This window comes from Aquarana catesbeiana, linkage group LG04 (genome assembly GCF_042186555.1).
Source record: "Aquarana catesbeiana isolate 2022-GZ linkage group LG04, ASM4218655v1, whole genome shotgun sequence".
In the NCBI taxonomy this organism is placed as follows: Eukaryota; Metazoa; Chordata; class Amphibia; order Anura; family Ranidae; genus Aquarana; species Aquarana catesbeiana.
In genome coordinates, this window is record NC_133327.1 from 303,773,317 (window position 1) to 303,796,144 (window position 22,828).

Sequence of the window (22,828 nt, forward strand, 5' to 3'; positions counted from 1 at the left end):
GAGGCAAGATTATTACTTAAATTATTACTAGAAACAAGAAAGTCCCTCAAAGACATTCTGGAAACTAAATCTAGGAGATTTCTCTTTTTTAAAAAGAAGATCTATTATGAACATGGGGACAAAACAGGGAAAATCTTAGCACGGGCATTAAGAGGTCATACCAACAATCAATTTTAGGCATTCAAAATAAATCAGGCAAAATCGATAGAGCAACGGCTAAAATTGCACAACATTTCCATGCATTTTATACTGCATTATACAACCTCCCACCCCAACACAAACCCAACAACGTATTGAGAGAAAGGGATCTAGCTATTAAAAATTATCTAAAAGAATCTAAACTCCCACCTCTAGCCACAGAGGACATTGTACAACTGGAGAAACAAATAGAAGCTTCAGAAATTCAAAACGCTATCAAAGATTTGAAAACAGGAAAAAGTCCAGGCCCAGATGGCTTTAGCGCCATTTATTACAAAACATTTACAGACATTCTGATCTCCCCTTTAACAAACGCATTGAATTCACTATCTAATCAGAGAACCGTCCCTCAGGATTTCTTGGATGCACACATAACAGTACTTCCCAAAGCAGGCAAGGACCCAACGCATTGCGCCAGTTATCGTCCGATCTCACTATTAAACCTTGACGCCAAGCTACTAGCTAAGATTATCGCTAATAGGATGAAACCCCTACTACATGATATAATTGGACCAGATCAGGCGGGCTTTGTCCCCAATAGGGAAGCCAAAGATAATGTCACGAAATCATTAGACCTGATATATGCAGCACATCAGCGAAAGATCGAGGGCTTTCTCTTGTCCACCGACGCGGAGAAGGCCTTCGATCGAGTAGCTTGGGACTATATGATGAAGACCTGTGAGCACATAGGACTGGGACCACATATGTTGACGTGGATCTCAGCTCTGTATCAAAATCCCTCAGCCAAAATCAAAATAAACGGCACATTATCAGAAAGTGTCAGCATAAAAAATGGGACTAGGCAGGGGTGCCCATTGTCTCCTCTGCTCTTCATCATATCACTGGAACCGTTCATTAGACATATCCTTTTAAATAGCTCTATTAGTGGTTTCAAATTAACTGACACAGAATTCAAAGTTGCTGCTTACGCAGATGATCTTTTATTTTTCTTGACAGACCCGCACATATCTATCCCCTCATTAATGAAAGAGTTTTCCCTATCCCTATATGGCTACATTTCCAACCTTAAAATTAATTTTTCGAAGTCCGAAGCTATGAACATCACGCTGTCGGCTGACAAATTGAATAGAGCTCAGAGTAATAGCCCCTTTAAATGGGAGAATTCCGCAATAAAATATCTGGGTACCTGGCTGACACCTAAACTTTCCTCAGTCTTTGAACGTAATTTCCCACCTATTCTTAAAACTATTGAAAAAGACTTACAAAACTGGCACACTTCATATTTTTCATGGTTCGGCAGGGCAGCCATATGTAAGTTGACTGTTCTGCCAAAAATTCTATACCTACTACGCACTTTACCTATAAAAATTCCTCACAATTTTTTCAAAAAGCTACACGCACTGCAAATGAAATTTATCTGGGCTTACAAACCGCCTCGTATTAAAGCCTCTCTCCTTACTAGACCCAAAAACATGGGGGGTTTGGGGATACCTGATTTTAAAAGTTATTACCATGCCACACATCTTGCCCGTATCATTGATTGGCACTGCCACTCAAACAGTAAAGACTGGGTCACCATAGAAAACGACGTGTGCTCTATCCCACTTCAATTTCTACCTTGGGTCTCCAAATTGAAATACCCCCACACAATGAAGACACACCCACTTATAGGTACTTCCCTAGACATTTTTCATAGCCTAGCAAAGCAGCCTAAATTTTCTTCTCCGCTAAGCCCTCTCACACCGCTAAAAGATAATCCAGACTTTCCACCGGGCATGGGTAATCACCTTCTGACAACAACAGACACCAAAATGCCTCTTCTTGCGTGTCAATGCTTCACTAACAAGATAATAAAAGATCTCCCCCAATTCAGGAGAGATAACAAAGCGCCTCACATGCCTATGTGGACATACATTCAGGTATGCAGTTTTGTCAATTCCGCCAGTTGCAGGAATAATTTTTCAAGAGACCTTACTGATTTCGAACAAATATGTATGAAGGGAGAACTAATGGAAAAATCCACTTCTTTTTCCTATGCTTTGCTACAGAATTTGAAGAGTAATGACATGGACAGGTTCAGAGAGAGAGATGGTCAAAGGAACTGGATACACAGTTCACTGACAAACAATGGGAAGCAGCCTGTATTCTATCCCATAAAGGTTCGATAAGCACACGGATGCAGGAAATGGCGTATAAGATCCTGACTCACTGGTACGCCACCCCTGATAAGTTACATATATGGTACCCTTAGACCACCGATCTATGCTGGAGGTGCAGTAAGGCTAGAGGTACGTTGCTACACATTTGGTGGCAATGTGATAGGATACAAGGTTTCTGGGCTGGAGTAAGGAAAGTTATTCAACAGATCACGGAGACCAAACTAAAATTAGATGCGGCATGCTGCTTGCTACATGTAACAAATTACTCATTTAAAAAATGTAAGGCATCTCTCTCTAAACACCTAATTAATGCAGCCAACTCACTTATTCCACTTTACTGGAAATCAACACATACTCCTACACTAAAAGAATGGCTTCATAAAGTTGCACACATCTGCGAGATGGAAGATACAGCAGCGCAATCATCTGAAATTATCGAGAAATATCATAAAACTTGGTCTCCGTGGTTTGTGTTCAAGTACTCACAGGCCTTTGAACAACTAATGAGATAAATAGAGAGTCTGAACACCCTCCTTCCGATTTGCTGATTTACAAACTCCCGAATATATCCCTAGAGATTTGAAACAATATAATGTGTTGATTATGGAAGATCCATCCTTTATATTATAGATCAAACTAACAGGTCCTCCCTAACAATGTAACCTAAGGTAACTTCTCCTATTGTTTTCTCTGTCCCCCCTTTCCTCCTTTCACTCTTTCCATTTCCCCTTTTAATAACAATTGAAGTACTTACTGGTAAAAATGGTAGATCATATCTTATTTAACAAGCTTACAATGATGACAGGTCATGTAGAATGTTATTAAGACCACTTAAATATCCTGCCATTGACATCACCATGTGTCACAATGGATAACTTGGTTTCATTATTTGTTTACCAATCTCTATTAATATCCAAGATATCATAATTGTACTCAACTGGATTGCTCATTGTATTGTACTTTGTACCTCATTTTCAAAGGTGTTCTATACAGATATGTAGGTATACAAGTTTAATGCTTTAATAAACTTTTATGGAAAAAAAAAAATATATATATATATATCCCCTATGATAGCAATAGGTAGTGACAGGTACTCTTTTTTGCAAAAATTGGGGTCTATTAGACCCTAGATCTCTCCTCTGCCCTCAAAGCATCTGACCACACCAAGATCGGTGTGATAAAATGCCTTCCCAATTTCCCAATGGCGCTGTTTACATCCGGCAAAATCGAAGTCATGAAATGCTCGTAGCTTCCGGTTTCTTAGGTCATAGAGATGTTTGGAGCCACTCTGGTCTCTGATCAGCTCTATGATCAGCTGGCTGAATCACCGGCTGCATTCTCAGGTTCCCTGTTGGGACAGGAGAGCCAGAGAAAAACATGGAAGACAGTGGGGGGGGGCATTCCCTCCCACTGCTTGTAAAGGCAGTCTAGAGGCTAATTAGCCGCTAGTATTGCTTTTACATGAAAGCCGACTGCTGGTTGAAAAGAATGATATCAAGATGATACCTAAACCTGCAGGCATCATTCTGGTATAACCACTCAGTACGTTGCTGGTCCTTGTTGGGCATATATTGTAATCTTTTTTTTTCATGCAGCCTGTGGGCTGAACGAAAAAAAGAGATTGATCGGTGGGTATGCCCACCATTAGAATACCTCCCTTCATCCACCCACTTCTAATAATGGGCATACATGCACCATTTATATATGCCGAAGCAGGGGGGCATCCTCCCGCAAAAGGTAGGAGCAAATCGCTCCTCCGCCCCTGCTGCCCCCATGCTTCGACATATATCACCTGTAACTTTTGTAACTGTAACCGGTTCCAGGTTCGGGTCTCTCAAAATGCGATGGCATCTTGGGAGACCCTGTGAAAGTGTGCCTAGTCTGTGCAATGCTGTACCCTACGCTAATACTCAACTAGTGTATGGTAGCGTTCAAAACATTCACCAATACAAAGACCAGGATTGTCAGGACAGGAGGGACAATAATAGCGGGTGTCACGCCTATATCCGTGCTTGCTGCAGACACGACATCTTTTTTGGGGGGGTTCGTTGGGTAGGGGTACTCGGGAGGACATAAAGAAAATGCCTCTCATGCAGCCAACTGCATTTGGTTGGGGATGTGAATGGGGGAAGTACGGGTGCAGAAGTGGTGGGTTCCCAATTAGGATTGGCGAATGCAGCAGGAAGGGCACTATGGGCACGCTGGGCCTGTGTTTGTCTTCTTGGTGGCAGCGGGACACTACTTGTGCTTGCCCCCTCACCAGCTTGAACTGCACTTATGGGACTCGCCACGTCACCACGTGTTACTGCAGTGCTGGTTTGACTACAACCGGGGTGTACTAGGCCGCTGATGCGTGCCAGTTCACCAAAACGCTACCAAAAAACCTGTTAGCTATCGCAGGGATCAGGCCTGACTCTACGAATGCTGCAGTTATGCGTTTAGTGTTTTGTAAGTGACAGTGATCGATCGATACTGCACTTGGGTGGGCTGGGCTGGGCCGGGCGGAGGGGCAAAACGCAGGTGCTAGCAGGTATCTGGGCTGATCCCGCTAACACTGTGTTTTTGGGAACCCTAAACTGCTGGGGATGCTAGTATAGAGCTGATCGGATAAGATATTGATCCGTTCAGATACTATACCACTAAGGGAGGTGTACGGTGCATGCCTGGGTGTTAGCGCTACTGGCACTAACCTGACGCTGCCTGGGGCTGGTGCTTGCCAGTTCACCAAAACGCTACCAAAAAAACTGTTAGCGATCGCAGGGATCAGGCCTGACTCTGCAAACGCTGCAGTTATGCGTTTAGTGTTTTGTAAGTGACAGTGATCGATCGATACTGGGCTGAACCCGCTAACACTGCATTTTTGGGAACCCTAAACTGCTGGGGATGCTAGTATAGATCTGATCGGATCAGATATTGATCCGTTCAGATACTATATCACTAAGGGAGGCGTATGCTGCGTGCGTGGGTGTTAGTGGTACTGGCGCTAACCTGACGCTGCCTGGGGCGATGCAGACCCTATCTGACCCTAAAACCTAAGTTATATCACCGCCGGGCGATAAGCGGGCTAGACCTTTATTCGGTAATAAACGGAGGGTGCCCTGACATTATAAAAAATAAACGAACTAACCAGCATCACCCGTAACAGTTATACGGTGATCACTGGTGAAAGGGTTAACTAGGGGGCAATCAAGGGGTTAAAACATTTATTAGGTAGTATATGGGGGTCCCTGTCGCTATAAAACATTGACGGCGAACCTATATATTTACCTCCCTAACTAGCGTCACCAGTGACACTAATACAGCGATCAGAAAAACGATCGCTTAGTGACACTGGCGACAGGGGGTGATCAAGGGGTTAAAACTTTATTAGGAGGGGTTACAGGGGTACCCTAGACCTAAAGGGGTTTAATACTATCTGCCCTACCACACTAACTGTCACAAACTGACACCAATGCAGTAATCAGAAAAAAAAAACTGCTTGGTGTCAGTGCGACGGGGGGGTGATTGGGGGGTGATCAGGGGGGATCGGGGGTGTAATGTATGCCCGGCGTGTTCTACTGTGTGTGTGTATGTTTTACACTCACTCGGATGTCTTCTCTCCTTCGTGCCGGAACGGAAAATACCGAGCCGAGGAGCGATGACATCACTTCCTCTGCCTCTGTTTACTATACAGAGGCAGAGGAAGATTCTCATTGGCTGGGAGCGATCGCCTCCCCCTCACGTCTGATCGCTCCCAGACAGAAGCAGACCGCTTCGGGCACGGGGGGGTCCGACTGGACCCCCCCACTCACGGGAGGCAGATCACGTACAGGTACATGATTCTACCTGCCCGTGCCATTCTGCCGACGTATATCGTCGTGAGGCAGTCGGCAACTGGTTAATGTATGTAATGCATTACTGATAAAAATATTCATCATTTTCAGCACCATGAATTAATTTTTTGAGTGACAAAAATGGCCTGACTGTGGTAAATTATAAAGCACTGTGGGAGTTATTTACTAAAGTAAAATCCACTTTGCACTACAAGTGCACTGCAAAAGTGCACTTGAAACTACACTGAAACTGCACTTGTAGTGCACTTGTAGTGCCAAGTGGATTTAGTAAATAACCCCCATTGTCACTGTAAACAGCAACTTACTCAAAAAACTGCGAAACCCCTGTAAAAGCCAAATTTTGAAGATGCACACAAATTGAGAGTCAAAATGGGGATTTCCCTCCTGATCCCATGTCTAATGTCAACATGTGCTAGCTGCCATCATGGGGATCAATGCACGTGTTTCGGGGGTTCAAACCCTTCCTCTCAGATACTTTAATTGCGATGAAGGGGTTGCACCCACAAAACGCGTACATTGATATTCCATGATGGCAGATAGCACATGTTGACACACTGTGTGCATTTTCAAAATCTGGCTTTCAATATTTTTTTAAAAAGTTAGAAAAATATAAACAATTTGAATAATTTTGGTGTGTTTTAGATTATGCCTAAACCATCAATGATGTTTTTGAGTCTTTTGTCAACATCATTGATGTCTTCCTTAATCTTCTGTAAATCCCTATTGCACACCATGATCTCCCTGATGAGGATCTGGGCACTTGCACTTGTGAAATGAGTTTCTTCTTCCACAACATCCACATCACCTAAAATAAAAACACACACCATGTATTATAAATATGCAGGCATACATCTATTACCTGAAGCTGTGGTCTCAGACACTCACCTGTTGTGGTCACTATTTCGCCCAATTCATAAACCTCTCCTTCCTCCACATCCTCAGGGTGTGGTGTGGGAATTTCACCTTCTTTAGGAGGTTGCGGGTCCCTGGTGTCCTCTGATGTCCTGAGTCTTTTCTTCCCATGTGAAAAAAAGGTATACTTAGCACACAGATATTGAGGGCAGAAATAGTAATATGAAACATTGCTTGGAAGTGTCGTCCAATTGTCTGTTTTGGCAGAGTTCCAAGCTGAAGACATGATTTTTCCCTTTCTTAAAGCTGGAATACTTACCTTTTTTGGTAAAGTATCACATATGTAGAGACCCCTAGTATCCACTGGAGCACCTGTGTGGGACACCCTAAAAATTTTGTTCTGGTGTCCCACACTAGTGTTCCTGCGTCCAGATGTGTAAACGGCTGCTGAGTGTCCTCTCTTTTCACTGAATCAAGTTTGCATTTTATTCTAGACAACAATGTACTAAACTTCTTTTAATACAAATAGGCATGACCAAATCTGCAAAAAACATCATATTAGTGGGGGAATGAACAATGTTTACTATGAACGATTACTGTGCCCACGAACCTGAGAGTTGCCATTTTAAATTGTACAACAGTAAAGAAAAGCACATGGAGCAGCACGAACGTAATAATAATAATAATAGGAACACACAACAACTACTTACTTTTTTGCAGAACTCTCTTGATCCTTCTGTACTGATCCTGCTCTCTCAATTTCAGGTTTGACCAGCATTTCTTCAGTTGATCCTTGGATCGTCGTACCCAAAAATTCCTGTGCAGACATCTCACAACTTTAGCCATGATCTTGGCCTTTCTCACATTTGGGTTTGGGTAAGGTCCATGCTTCCCATCATAGTTGGCCCTCTTCAAGATGTCCACCATCTCCACCATCTCTACAAAGGACATATTTGAGGCCTTAAATCTCCTCTGGTATCGGGACGTTTGTGGCTCCAGGCTTTCGTCGTTGCTGCTGCTGTCTTCATGCACTTGTTCTTTCTCTGCCATGTGCTCTCCCACTGCGCCACAAGAGAAGGGGCGGGGAATAGACTAGAAAGAAGGTCAGGGGCGGGCAGAGTTTAACACATGTGCGGTGTATATAAAGCAGAACACGTGTGCATTGTACGATCTGTGAGCAGAGAAAGGAGTAGCGGAATCGCCGATCATTCAACAAGGTACAATTTTAACAAAGGTACAATTTTAACTTGGGGCATCAGTGGCCTATACTACTTAGAGATTGAGGCCTATATTGGGACAATATTATGCAATTTTAGCCTGACATTAGGGTATGTCTTGTGTTGTGTCTTGCAGATAAAATGAATTGATTCAATGATCATGATTTCCTCCCCCAATTCATTGATTTGTACAGAGAGCTGCCCTGTCTGTGGCAGACAAAATACCCCTTTTATACCAATCAAATAAAGAGGAAGGCAGCACTGGATAAATTGCTGGAATTTGTGAAGCTGCAGATTCCCACGGCAAACATCAACTATTTGAAGTGCAAAATTGGTGGCTTGAGGAGCACTTATAATAGGGAGCTCAAGAAGGTCCAGGATTCCCAGAGATCAGGAGCAGCAGCAAATGACATTTATGTACCCAGGCTGTGGTACTATGACAGACTGCGGTTTCTGTCAGACCAGACTGAAATCAGGCCATCACTCTCAACCCTTCCTTCCACTCTTCCTTCCACCCCAGCTATGGCTTCTGACGTCCAACCTGGGCCTTCCATCCAGGAAGAAGATGTGGAGGAGCCCAGCTTGAGTCAGGTATAGCATTGTTCAACATATTTCTCAAAATTATGTGTGATTGATGAACAAGAAACTAAAACTATGTCCCTTTTTCATACACCAGAAAGCCTCAGCCAGTTGGAGGCTGTGGAAAGTGGCAGCCAGGAGGTGGCAGGGGAAATTGGCAGCCAGGGGGTGGCGGGGGTAAGTGGCAGCCAGGAGGTGGCGTGGGTAAGTGGCAGCCAGGAGGTGGGCCTAGTAGCCTGACTGAATCCCAGGTCCCTCCCCTCCGCCTTCAACAAAAAAGGCCCAGGAAGGGGAGGAACGTGAAGGAGTCAGCACTTGGGTTAATTCGGCAGGCTTCTGAGTCCCTCAGAACCCTGCCAGTCTTCTTGAGCCCTATGCCTGCATGGCTGCCAACAAAATGCAGGAAATGGAGGTGGGCCAGTGCCTCATTTGTGAGGAAGTAATATATATGGCCCTATATAAGGGGTTGAGGGGCGAACTCACGAGCAAAACCCACCTGTGTGAGTTGGACCATCCTCCTCCACCTCCTGCCACAACTCCAACACCAGAGCCACAGTCTGGAAGCAAGCATGGAAGGAAGACAAGATAGTGATGGCCTGAGTTCAGTCTGGTCTGGCAAAAGACGCAGGCTGTGGTATGACCACAGCCTGGGGACATATATGTCATCTGCTGCTGTTCCTGATCCCTCAGAATCATGGACCGGAATGTGCTCCCTATTAAATGGACTCCTCAGGCTACCAATTTTGCATGTCAAATAGTTGATGTGTGCCCTGGGGTACAAAGGCTTCGCTAATTTCACCAGTTTATCCAGTGTTGCCTTCCTCTTTATTTTGTTATGACCCCTTAATAAATGTCTACTTTTTTCACAAATCATTGGCTATGTCTTTTAATTAAAAAAGGACAGTTTGTGAGTAGACAGGTACATTTCAAAAACACTATGTCAAATTAACAAGGGACACCAACACCAAACAAACTCGAGGTTAAAAAAATACAAGATCATAATGGTGTTGTGTTAACTTGACACACAAAACAACAAAAAATATTATGGAGATCGCTAGAAGAAAAAAAAAACAGGAGATCTTGATTTTTAAAAAAAAGGAGATCACTATAAAAAAAATTATAAACATTATTCTAGAGATCTGGTGAAAAAATTAAAATTATTATTCATGAGATCACAAGAAATAATAAAGAAATCAGTTTGTGAGAACTCTGTGTGAATATCAGCAGAAAACAACTTCATTATTCTAGCATTATAAAGAAGAGGAGAATGCGCTGCATTAAAAGATTAAAAAATTTGCAGCGCGATGAATGTGCTAACTCCATTACGAATGCTAGTTTTACCAGACCAAGCGCTTCCGTCTTGTACTTGATTCAGAGCATGAGTGGAATTCTGTGCGTCAGAATTGTATACACACGCTCGGAACTTCTGACAACAGATTTTGTTGTTGGAAAAATTGAGAACCAGCTCTCAAGTTTTTGTTGTCAGAAATTCCGACAAAAAATGTCCGATGGAGCCTACACACGGTCAGAATTTCTGACAACAAGCTCCCATCGAACATTTTTTGTCGGAAATTCCTATTGTGTGTACACAGCATAAGTGTAATAAATCCAAAGTAGAGGATGAAACACCACCATTTACTTGCTGCTAAGTTAATCTTTGCTCTTCAGATCATGCATAGAACAATCTGAACATCCGCTTTGGGTGTCCATACCCTTTCTCAAGTTCACAAGCATGTTAGAAAACATTTATACAGCTTTCTACCACATACACTTCAGTTGAGATGCCTATTAATAAAGTGCCTTAGGATATACATTATTTTATAGAAAAATGTGTTTTGTTTTTTTGTTAGTGTAGTGGATAGCACTTTCGTCTAGCAGTAAGTAGGGTCGCTGGTTCGAATCCCAACCACGAACTACCTGCCTGGAGTTTGCATGTTCTCCCTGTGCCTGCGTGGGTTTCCTCCGGGTACTCCGGTTTCCTCCCACACTCCAAAGACATGCTGGTAGGCTAATTGGATCCTGTCTAAATTGTCCCTAGTATGTATGAATGTGAGTTAGGGACCTTAGATTGAAAGCTCCTTGAGGGTAGGGACTGACGTGAATGTACAATGTATATGTAAAGCGCTGCATAAATTCATGGCGCTATGTAAGTACCTAAAATAAATAAATAAAAATAAAATAAATCTTTGCCTCTGTTTAATCTGCAACTGGCATAATGTGCACATGTGATCAGTTATGACACCAGCCATTGGATGGTTTGACCATTTGGTTGAGAGCACGACCAATGGGAGTGTTACATTTCTGGCATGTTCTGTAAATGGAATTTTTTATGGATGGGTTTACTTCCGCTTTAAGAGAGAGAGACTGTATGGCTAATTTTGTTTATTGCATAGGAAAGTATTATTTAGAATGTATTACTGCCCACTCTGTCAAAACTTCAACATTATATCAAACAGTTGTCTAAATTTCAATGTACAAGCTAGCTAGACTGTGTCTTGGCTGTAGTTACTGCTGTCAGAAAGGGCCACTCCTCCTTCATAGAGACCAGAGAATGTACACTCACCGGCCACTTTATTAGGTACACATGTTCAATTACTTGGTAACACAAATTGCTAATCAGCCAATCACATGACAGAAACTCACTGCATTTAGGCATCTAGACATGGTGAAGACGACTTGTTGAAGTCCAAACTGAACATAATGGGGAAGATAGATGATTTAAGTGAATGGTTGTTGTTGCTAGATGGGCTGGTCTGAGTATTTCAAAAACTGCTGATCTACTGAGATTTTCACGCATGACTATCTCTAGGGTTTACAGAGAATGGTCTGAAAAAGAGAAAATATCCAGTGAGCGACAGTTTTGTGGACAAAATAGCCGTGTTGATGTCAGAGGTCAGAGGAGACTGGGCAGACTGGTTTGAGATGATAGAAAGGCAACAGTAACTCAAATAACCACTCGTTACAACTAAGGTGTGCAGAATACAATTTCTGAACACATAACACACTCAACCTTGAAGCAGATGGGCTACAGCAGCAGAAGACCACACCCAGAGTCACTCCTTTCAACTAAGAACAGGAAACTGAGGCTACAATTTGCATAGGCTCACCAAAATTGGACAATAAAAGATTGGAAAAATGTTGCCTGGTTTGATGAGTCTAGATTTCAGTTGTGACATTTAGATGGTAGTGTCAGAATTTGGCATAAATAACAAGAAAGCATGGATCCATCCTGCCTTGTATCAATGGTTCAGGCTGGTGGTGTAATGGTGTGCGGTATATTTTCTTGGCACACTTTGGGCCCCTTAGTACCAATTGAGCATCGTTTAAACGCCATGGCCCACCTGAGTATTGTTGCTGACCATGTCCATCCCTTTATGACTACAATGTACCCATCTTCTGATGGCTACTTCCAGCAGGATAATGCACCATGTCACAAAGCTCAAATCATCTTCAACTAGTTTCTTGAACATGACAATGAGTTCACTGTACTCCAATGGCCTCCACAGTCACCAGATCTCAATCCAATAGAGCACCTTTGGGATGTGGTGGAAAGGGAGATTTGCATCATGAATGTGCAGCTGACAAATCTGCAGCAACTGCGTGATGCTATCATGTCAATATGGACTAAAATCTCTGAGGAATGTTTCCAACACCTTGTTGAATCTATGACATGAAGAATTAAGACAGCCCCGAAGGCAGGGGGGCGGTCCAACCCGGTACTAGCAAGGTGTACCTAATAAAGGGGCTAGTGAGTGTATGTTCCTCCTAAAGGAAGTACACAACATCCAATTATGGTTGAAAACATGACAAAAGTGGAGCAGAGATAACCAAGGCATCCCTTGTATGTAAAATAGTTAATCTGCATTTATATTTTGCATTAATAGATATTCTGAACATAATAAACAAATATGAGACCAGCAGATCACTGATTACACTTTTTAATGAACTGTTGTTGCTAAAATTACTGTAGCACCCTCCTAGGTAGGTGCAAGGCTGTCAGGCAAAATTAGTCCCTTTTGTTGTGTTCCTCTGTAACCTGTGGATCTGCTGGTTTTGCTTTGGACTGATTAGGGTCTTCAGAGGCTGCTCACTTGATTGCTTTTCTCTGTTTTCTGGAAGGCACCAGAACATAGGAGTGGAGCAAGTGGAATGAGTAGTCTTAATATTTATGAAGTCCCAGACAATCCTTGAGGAGGCATGATCAAAAGGTGGCTGAAGAGGACATAAATAGTCTGGGGCTGCTGGAGTCTAGGTCCTTGTCCAATAGAAGAAGCAACCAGCTTGGAGGGCTGTGGCCCTCGCAGGTGCCCTGCCCCTTTACCAGCAGCCCAGCAAGGCCCCCAGCTACCCTAGGGCTGGGGCCCTGTCTTCAGAGAGATTGCACGCTTGAGAAGGAGGTACCCCAGCACCCAAGGACTTGTGAGTACAGACCTGAGAGCAGGATCTAGGTAAGTGCTGTTTGTTAACCCCCTGTTCAACTTAGACTGAGGTTCGCCCAGCCTGGGACATTGCTTTGGTGCCCAGTGCTGTCCACGTCCCAAGAGCTGTTGCTAAGGGACTTTTCAAGGATAATTAGTTGCTAAGACAGGGCATCCTTCTACTTTTGTTAAATATTCTGGGATATCCCTCTCTGCTCCCTCTGCCCCAACAAAGTTATAATGCAAAAATTTCAGAAAAAGCAATCCCCCTAGACTACTTAATGAGCCAGAAGTGTGGATGCTACTGTGTGCCTGGCCGTTCTTACACCGTGGGAAAAGTGTACCTGGGCCAAGATAGCAGGACCAGCCAAAGTGTCTGTGCTACATTACCATAACTGTTTTTTTTATTGCAAGGTTCTGCAAATCTATCACAAGCTTTGTATGAACTTTTTATCTGTGCCCTACTGAAGAATTTAGCCAGAAAGACTCAAGATACATTTATCTTATGTAATGCAACACATTGTCAATGCTATCAAATAAAAATGTAGGCATAGGATTTAATCAAATGAATCCATGCATACTAACACATACTGTATATACATATATTTAGGTATGTGTGTCAGTATTTAAAAAATTACATGTGTACCTGTTTAATAAATACCGTACATTGCAATGTTTATCATTATCAGGTAATAGAATATTTTATTTATCTATGAGAAATAGGATGAACAGAGGTCCACAACAGCGACTGACAGATGTCAAAGTATATTAGTACCCTAATCACACAAGTGTTTATCCTGGGTACAGAATCCCTTTCATTAAAAATACTATTATATAGTTCAATAATAGTAATAGAACCAGTACGAAAAACATTTCCTGTCATACAAAATAAACCTATTTAATTAACAGGCACTGTGGCGTGCTGACTACTATACTTTACAGTGTGCTTCACTCTTTATTCGGGGTCCAGCAATTCCTAGAAGAATTGGGATCATCATATAAAAAGGCTCATTGCAGAATCTTTCTGAATAATTCTAAACCAGCTGGACAAAACAACTGTTCTTTTTACATAACATCTGTTGGTGCATGTGTTACACATTGTGTTAAATGGCCCTTAAAATGTGATCCCTTTTTAATGACTTTTACGCTGTTATTGTACTTTGGTGACAAACCTTTTATTATAATATCTTTATTACACCACCCGGGCTGTGTTACTCTAGAACATAATAGATTGTTGTAAACTTCTGTTTATTTTTGGTGAATCCAGTTGCTACCACCCACAGTATAGAAGACTTTCTAAGAATAGCTCCCCATAGTTGCATGGCATGTGTTTCTTTGTTAAATTTACTATCTGAGCTTTAATGTTAGCCAAAACTACTAAAATTTAATTTCTTTAAATCAATGCTATGCCAACTTACATCTAAATGTATCACCTACTGTAAAACTAAATAAATAATACGGTTCTTTCATGGGGCATTTGTTGTATTAGTTCATTTGCTTTTAGTTTTTGAAAATGTTTTTTTTTTTTTGTATGTTTTTTCCCATACTATGACTATTGGGCTCAGTTTACTAAATGGTATTTACCGCTTTAGAATTTATATAATAAAATGTTTGCAATTCATCAAAAAACATTCTTTAAATAAACATTCTTTAAATAAACCGTGCGTTATTAATGCAAAATGTGCGGCATTTATCTAATGAAAATATTCAATATTTTTTTGCTTGGATGCAGCAAGAAGTAAGAGTTTTAGCATTTGTATTCGCCATGCAGTTCCCCTCACTCCCAAAAAAAAATGGTGTGAGGGAGGTCTCCCCCCAAAATCCATACCAGACACGTATCCGAGCATGCATCCTGGCAGCCCAGGAAAGGGGGTGCAGCGGCATCATTGACCAAATATGTGTCCATGTATGGTCAACGATGTCACTGGGTATCCCCACCCCAAATTACATCATTGATCAAATATGGATGTGTCTATGTATGATCAATTATGTCACAAGGTGGCCCCATCCCTTATGCCATAATTTACCCCTGCCCCCATGTTTACTCAAGCGATGGGAGGGACGCGGCATGTCAGTCAGAGGAAGCCAAGTGATGGAGTGGTCATGTTGGCGGGTGGCATTTTTTTTCCCATGAGGGTGGCATTCATCGTGATTGGTACATTGGGAGAAGTTTGTGATGTATTTTTTAATAATGGCTTGTGAAAAACTGTGTGGTGTTTTTATATTTACGTTGTGCATTTTTAATTTTTTGGTGAATAACTATGTTCCCCATACTCATTCATGTGGGGGGGGGGGGTATTGTGTGCCAAGATCTTGTTAAAGCGGGCTTCCAAATTCTGATAAGTCACCCCTCGCTCCTTAACAACCAGCTCTATTACTTTCATACTTTCATACATTCCTTAAATAAAATAAATGGCTTGACCACTTCCTATTCAATGAATGTATTTATATATTATTTATTTTTGTGAATCTACTTTAACCCCCTGGTGGTATTCCCGAGTCTGGCTCGGGGGGGATTTTCAGTACCAAAAGCGGTAACCCCGAGCCAGACTCGGGATCGCATCGCAAGATCCATGTAGAGGTTACTTAACTTGTCCCCTGGATCCTGCGATGTCTCCCCGTTTGATCTGCGAGCCGCCGTGTCTCGTTTCGATTCACAGTGCCGAGCTCCGTTCCCTGCGAGCATTGCAACGCACGGGGACAGAGTTCGGCGCCTAATTCAAAAAGTAAAAAACACAGTATAGATACAGTATACTGTAATCTTACAGATTACAGTACTGTATCAAATAATTACACATCCCCTTTGTCCCTAGTGGTTTCTCCAGTGGACTGCATGCAGTTTTATATTATAAATACTATTCTTTCTGCCTGGAAACTGGTGATTGTCCATAACAACCAAAAAATGTCCGTTTACGTCAAAAGTGCTTTTAGACCAGCTAGAAAACAGCGATAATAAATTAGAATAACAACAACCCAAATGGCAAAATATGCGCTCGCTCCCAAATATTTTGAGCAGCTACCACAGCACTAGAAAATTGCACATATATCAAATAGAAAACAAAACGTGTAGCGCTAAAATAAATTAGAAAAAAGAATAAACAACTGCATACTGATAAGGTATAGAACCAGTATGTTACAAACAACTAGACAAAAACACATTTGGATTTCTCACAATATGTAGGAATTAAGACCGGTACAAAGTCCATGTATGAAGCATAGATAAAATAATGTTTATAAGTGATGTGTGAACCACCTTCACCAGAGTAAGATTCTATAGTCTTTGAATAGATACAAAACATCAGATGAGTTCAAGTCCCAAATTGAATGATTAATAAATCGGCTCTAGAACATCACCCCACAGTGTCTTCACACACATGCAAATCACTCTAACGGTAGAGTTGGTAAAATTGGAGGCTTACCGGAGGGTTTGAACCCAAAACAGTGTATACTGTGAGGGTCAAACCGGCTTTTGATGCTTAATGGCAATGGCAAGCGCTTGCCTTCTTTTATGTACAAGCGCTTTTTTAACAACTTTATCATGTAAGTGTATTTCCTTTTAAATAAATTACGGTTTTTATGGTATCACACTATGTGGCCTCTTCTATATCCTTTATGAGCTACAAACGGGGTGATCCTATGTCATGATCGGAGAAGATACAACTTTATGAACCCCTTGTGATCGCTACACGCCGCCAAGGTCTTCCCACCATTGCCATTAAGCAATAAAAGCCGGTTTGACCCTCACAGTATACACTGTTTTGGGTTCAAACCCTCCGGTAAGCCTCCAATTTTACCAACTCTACCGTTAGAGTGATTTGCATGTGTGTGAAGACACTGTGGGGTGATGTTCTAGAGCCGATTTATTAATCATTCAATTTGGGACTTGAACTCATCTGATGTTTTGTATCTATTCAAAGACTATAGAATCTTACTCTGGTGAAGGTGGTTCACACATCACTTATAAACATTATTTTATCTATGCTTCATACATGGACTTTGTACCGGTCTTAATTCCTACATATTGTGAGAAATCCAAATGTGTTTTTGTCTAGTTGTTTGTAACATACTGGTTCTATACCTTATCAGTATGCAGTTGTTTAATAAATTAGAATCACTTGCAGAATAGAGCGATAGTGATTTGTGGAGAAATTCGTCATCAAACACTAAAAGTAATGACAGCGACAATTCTGCAACTGAGCAAATTTCAGTGTTTTTGATTTGATTACATTATTGAATCATTTTTATTATTATTATTTCTTATAATTATTTATAGTTAATTTATTATATTATAATTTTTGATTTAATTTTTCAAACTTTATCATACCCGGGATGTCTTTATTTTCTTTTTTTTTTTTTTTTTTTTTTTTTGCCACATCAGCGAAAGGGTGCACCATGGGAGTAGCTTTTTTTTCAAGTTGACGATCAAGAAAAATACCTCCCTTTTCCGTCACATCATTATGGCTTTGAAGTATTGCATTGATTGGGGGATTACTTAACATACCTAATCAATACTTACAACCCCCCCCCTATTCCAACATAAGCCATTAAATCCATACTAGCCACCCTCCACCACCCCTCACCTCCCTCCCTGACCCCCCCCCCTCCCGAGACCATACTCCCTCGTGTCTCCTGTTTTTTTTTTTTTTTTATATTATTATGTTCTATTATGTTCTTTAGGACGCCCTCACGACAACCATATCTCAGCTGCTTTGACAGAATTTCTGAATCTTTCCCATTCTCCCCACTTGGACCTAAACGCCTCCATTTTCATCCCCTCACTGAACCTTAGATATTCCATATCCTGTGTCTCATTTATTTTATTGAACCATTCCCTCATGGTTGGCCTTTCTTTTCTATTCCAGTATTTGGGGATTAGGCTCTTAGCTGCATCAATAAGGTGAGGAAGGAGTGATCTGAGGTAGGCCTTAGTGTGCATCTCACTCAGGTGGAACAGAAGGACCCTGGGATCCCTTGGCAAATCATATTTAGTAATCTCTTTAATATATTTTCTAATCTCATCCCAGAAAATCACTATCTCAGGACACGACCACCACACATGGGCCATCGTCCCAATTTCGCCACATCCCCTCCAGCAAAGCCGAGATTTATCCTTATCAATTTTATGCATCTTATCCGGGGTCATGTACATTCTGGTTAAACACTTGTAATTTAACTCTAGGACTTTATAGTTAACTGACGTGGTCAAAAGACGCTTTACTATCAGGTCCACTTCTGTCTCTGCAAATGTTAAACCTAACTCCTTCTCCCATTTACTTATAAAGGGCAGGGTGTCTATTCTCTTCAGCTCGACCAATATTTTATATATTCTAGAGAAACCACTTTTTTCGTTCCGTTCTATGCATATTTTTTCCAATGGGAGTAGACTATTCATTGTTCTGATAGGTTGCGGTAAAGATGCTACGAAGTGTTTTAACTGAGCGTAACGCCATGGGTTAATAATCATCCTGTCTCCTCTTTTCTTGAGCTCCTGCAATGAACAGATTTTCCCCCGGTCCATTACATCCCTTAACTGCAAATTCTCGTCTAGCAGCCATTTCCCAAACCATTCTTCCTTTCCCGGTGGGAAGTAATCTACTTCCTTCAATGACATTAGTGGTGAGTTGTATTGCCAATGTTCCCTTTTGTGGACCCGATCCCATACTCCAAGTGCGTGTCTAGTGATTTCATGCATTTTTGTGTCTTGTTTTCTTAATTTTGGTGCGTACCATATTATTTTGTGAAGTTTTATCTTACTGATATTATTTTCAATTTCTACCCATTGTTTACCTTTGTTTTTAAACCAATCTATTACCCTCCCCAGTGCAATAGCTTCATAATATTTACTGATATCAGGTGCTCCCCATCCCCCTTTGTTTTTGGTGTTTATTAATTGGTCATATTTTATCCGTGGGGTTTTCCCTTTCCATATGAATTTTAGAATCATTGAGTGCAACCTCTTGAGATAGCCAGACGGGAGAGCCACTGGGAGCATTTGCATTGTGTATGTAATTTTTGGTAATAAAACCATTTTAAATGAGCTAATTCTACCCGACCACGACAGTTGCCCCTGCTGTAATCTCTTTAGTCCTACTTTAACCTCATTTAAAAGCGGGATGAAGTTGGCCTGGAATAGCTCTTCTACTGATGATGTAATTTTGATTCCTAGATAGTTTAAGGCTTCCCTCTCCCACCTAAAAGGAAAATATTTTTGATAAGCGAAGTCCCTTGTCTTTTTTGGGTTGATATCTAGAACTTCTGATTTGGTGGTGTTAACTTTAAAATTAGACAGTTTCCCATATTCTTCTAATGTAGCTAGGACGTTCGGAAGGGAGATACTTGGATTGGTTATATAGAGGAGAATATCGTCCGCAAAAGCAGCGAGCTTATACTCAGTTCCCCCTATGTTGACCCCACCAATGTCCGGGTTCTGTCTTATCCTGGCAAGGAGGGGCTCCAAGACCATCAGGAAGAGCATTGGGGAGATTGGACACCCCTGTCTTGTGCCATTGTACATACTAAAAGGCTCGGATAAGATCCCGTTTATTTTTACTCTCGCCGATGGTTTTGTATAAAGCGCCTTTATCCAGCTACAGATCCTCTCCCCATAACCTACTTGTTTGAGTGTTTCTATCATGAAGTCCCAGTCTACTCTATCAAATGCTTTTTCAGCATCTATAGATAGCAGTAGACCTGGGACCCCACTCTCTTTAATTTCCTGGGTTATCAGTAGCGTCTTAATACTGTTGTCCCTTCTTTGCCTACCTGGTATGAATCCCACCTGATCAGGATGGATAATGTTTTTAATTATTTGCTTTACTCTACCCGCGATAACCCGGGATGTCTATTAGACTCTTGTTTGAACAGATTTAAGAGAGTTATTCCTAAGAATTACAGGCCTGCAATATAAAACGCCAAATTTCCGTGCAAAATAATTGTACCGCTTTCAGCATCAAAAATCTGAAATAATCATACCGCCAGGGAGGTTAATGCCAATTTATGAGGTATTTACTGTTCGTTTGCTATTATTGTGGTAAATATTGCATAAACTGATAGCAAATTCACTTTTTCAATATCAGATGCGATATTTGGATGAAATGAGTCACGTGATCCAAATACCACATGTAATATCCTGTAGTGAATTGAGATCATATACTGTATATGCAAATTATCACTTTTCTACACTTTGGACCCACTATATTAATCCAAACACAAAGCTAAAATACAAAAATAGTATTATAGTTTAATTTTTGGGACCTGGCATATATTGGAGTTAAAGGACTGCTCATTTAGCAGTGAAAGTTCACTTTCGAAAGTCGATGTACACTTTGCATGCTCACTTTGATTATCCAAAAGTGTCCTAGAAAAACTGGGTTAACTTGATTTTTTTCTTGCATGTTATTATATAATTGTAGTAAACACAGCTTCACCTTATTCCCTAGTGAATAGTCTTAAGTGACATATTGGGGTTGATTTACTAAAGGCAAATCCACTTTGCACTGCAAGTGCACTTGAAAGTGCACTTGGAAGTGCAGTCGCTGTAAATCTGAGGGGAAGATCTAAAATGAGGGGAAGCTCTGCTGATTTTATCATCCAATCATGTGCAAGCTAAAATGCTGTTTTTTATTTATCTTGCATGTTCCCCTCAGATCTACAGTGACTGAACTTCCAAGTGCACTTTCAGTGCACTTTCAAGTGCATTTGCAGTGCAAAGTGGATTTGCCTTTAGTAAATAAACCCCATTGCGTCATACAATGACTCCACCAATAAAAATAAATATAGATTATAGTTGGTGTAATCAGTCCTTAACCCCCCTGGCGGTATTCCCGAGTCTGGCTCGGGGTGGATTTTCAATACCAAAAGCGGTAACCCCAGAGCCAGACTCGGGATCGCATCGCAGGATCCATGTAGAGGTTACTTACCTTGTCCCCTGGTTCCTGCGATGTCTCCTGCTGTGATCTGCGAGCCGCCATGTCTCGCTCGATTCACAGTGCCGAGCTCCGTTCCCTGCGAGCGTTGCGACGCATGGGGACGGAGTTCAGCGGCAAATTCAAACAGTAAAACACACAGTATAGATACAGCATACTGTAATCTTACAGATTACAGTACTGTATCAAATAATTTCACATCCCCTTTGTCCCTAGTGGTCTGTCCAGTGTCCTGCATGTAGTTTTATATTGTAAATACTGTTCTTTCTGCCTGGAAACTGGAGATTGTCCATAGCAACCAAAACCATCCCTTTACATCAAAAGTGGCTTTAGACCAGCTAGAAAACAGCGATAATAAATTAGAATCACTCACAGAATTGAGCAATAGTGATTTGTGGGGAAATCCGTCACCAAACACTAAAAGAAACGAAAGCGACAATTCTCCAACTGAGCAAATTTCAGTGTTTTTGATTTGATTACATTATTGAATAATTTTTATTATTATTATATTATTATTTGTTATAATTATTTATAGTTATTTATTATATTATAATCTTTTATTTCGTTTTGCAAAGTATATCATCCCCGGGATGTCTACTAGACTCTGGTTTGGACATATTTAAGTGAATTATTCCTAAGAATTACAGGCCTACAATATAAAACGTCAAATTTCTGTGCAAAATAATGGTACCGCTTTTAGCACCTAAAATCTGAAATAATCATACCGCCAAGGAGGTTAAAGTAAGGTTGTCATGAAAGAAACATGGAGAATACCTTTGCTGACCCCTGCTTCTTTCAAATGCGCAAGGTACTCACACAGTGTTGTTAACGCTGATTGGATTTTCCATCTGCCAGAGGGGAGCTCTGCATGCACTGATTTACATCATTGCAGATTATTGTTTCAATAAACTCTTTTATGTTTTTAACTTTATTGGCACCATTATAGCAATCAGTCCTTGGAGTAATTCCTACGTTGCTGACCATCATAACAACTGGTCAGACCTCTTATCGTGGGCGGAGTTCGCACACAATAGTGCCTTGAATTCTGCGTCCCTATTATGGCGAACTATGGTTTCCAACCTTCCATGTTGCCTGACTCATTTGTTCCGCAAAGTATTCCTGCATTAGAGGAGCATCTCCGTGGTCTTCGTTCCACAAGTCCAGGAGGCTTTGCGACATGCTAATGATAGGTACTGACTCCATGCTGACCGCAGACGCCTGTCTGCGCCTTCCTACCAGGTTGGGGACAGGATCTGGCTGTCATTTTGCAACCTCTGACTTTGTGTTCCCTCTCTGAAGTTCGTACCTCAGTTTATTGGGCCTTTCCGTATTCTTCGCAGGATTAACTCAGTGGCTTATGCATTATTAAAACCTTTGGTCTGCAATTGCTTTACCACCTCTGTGCCTCGTCCTCACCATGTACAGGTTGAGAACCATGAGGAGTATGAAGTACAGTCCATTGTTGACTCCCATAGGTTCCGTGGGCGCATACAGTACCTGGTGCATTGGAAAGGGTACAGTCCAGAGGAACGCTCTTGGGTCTCATCCTTGGCGTACATGCCCATGTCCTCCTCCATGATTTCCATAGATGTTTTCCCCTCAAGCCTGGTGGTCCTCTGAGGGGGAGGGGTCATTGAGAAGGGGGTACTGTCAGGGCTGGGCTCAGTCCTTCCTTCTCTGAGCTGG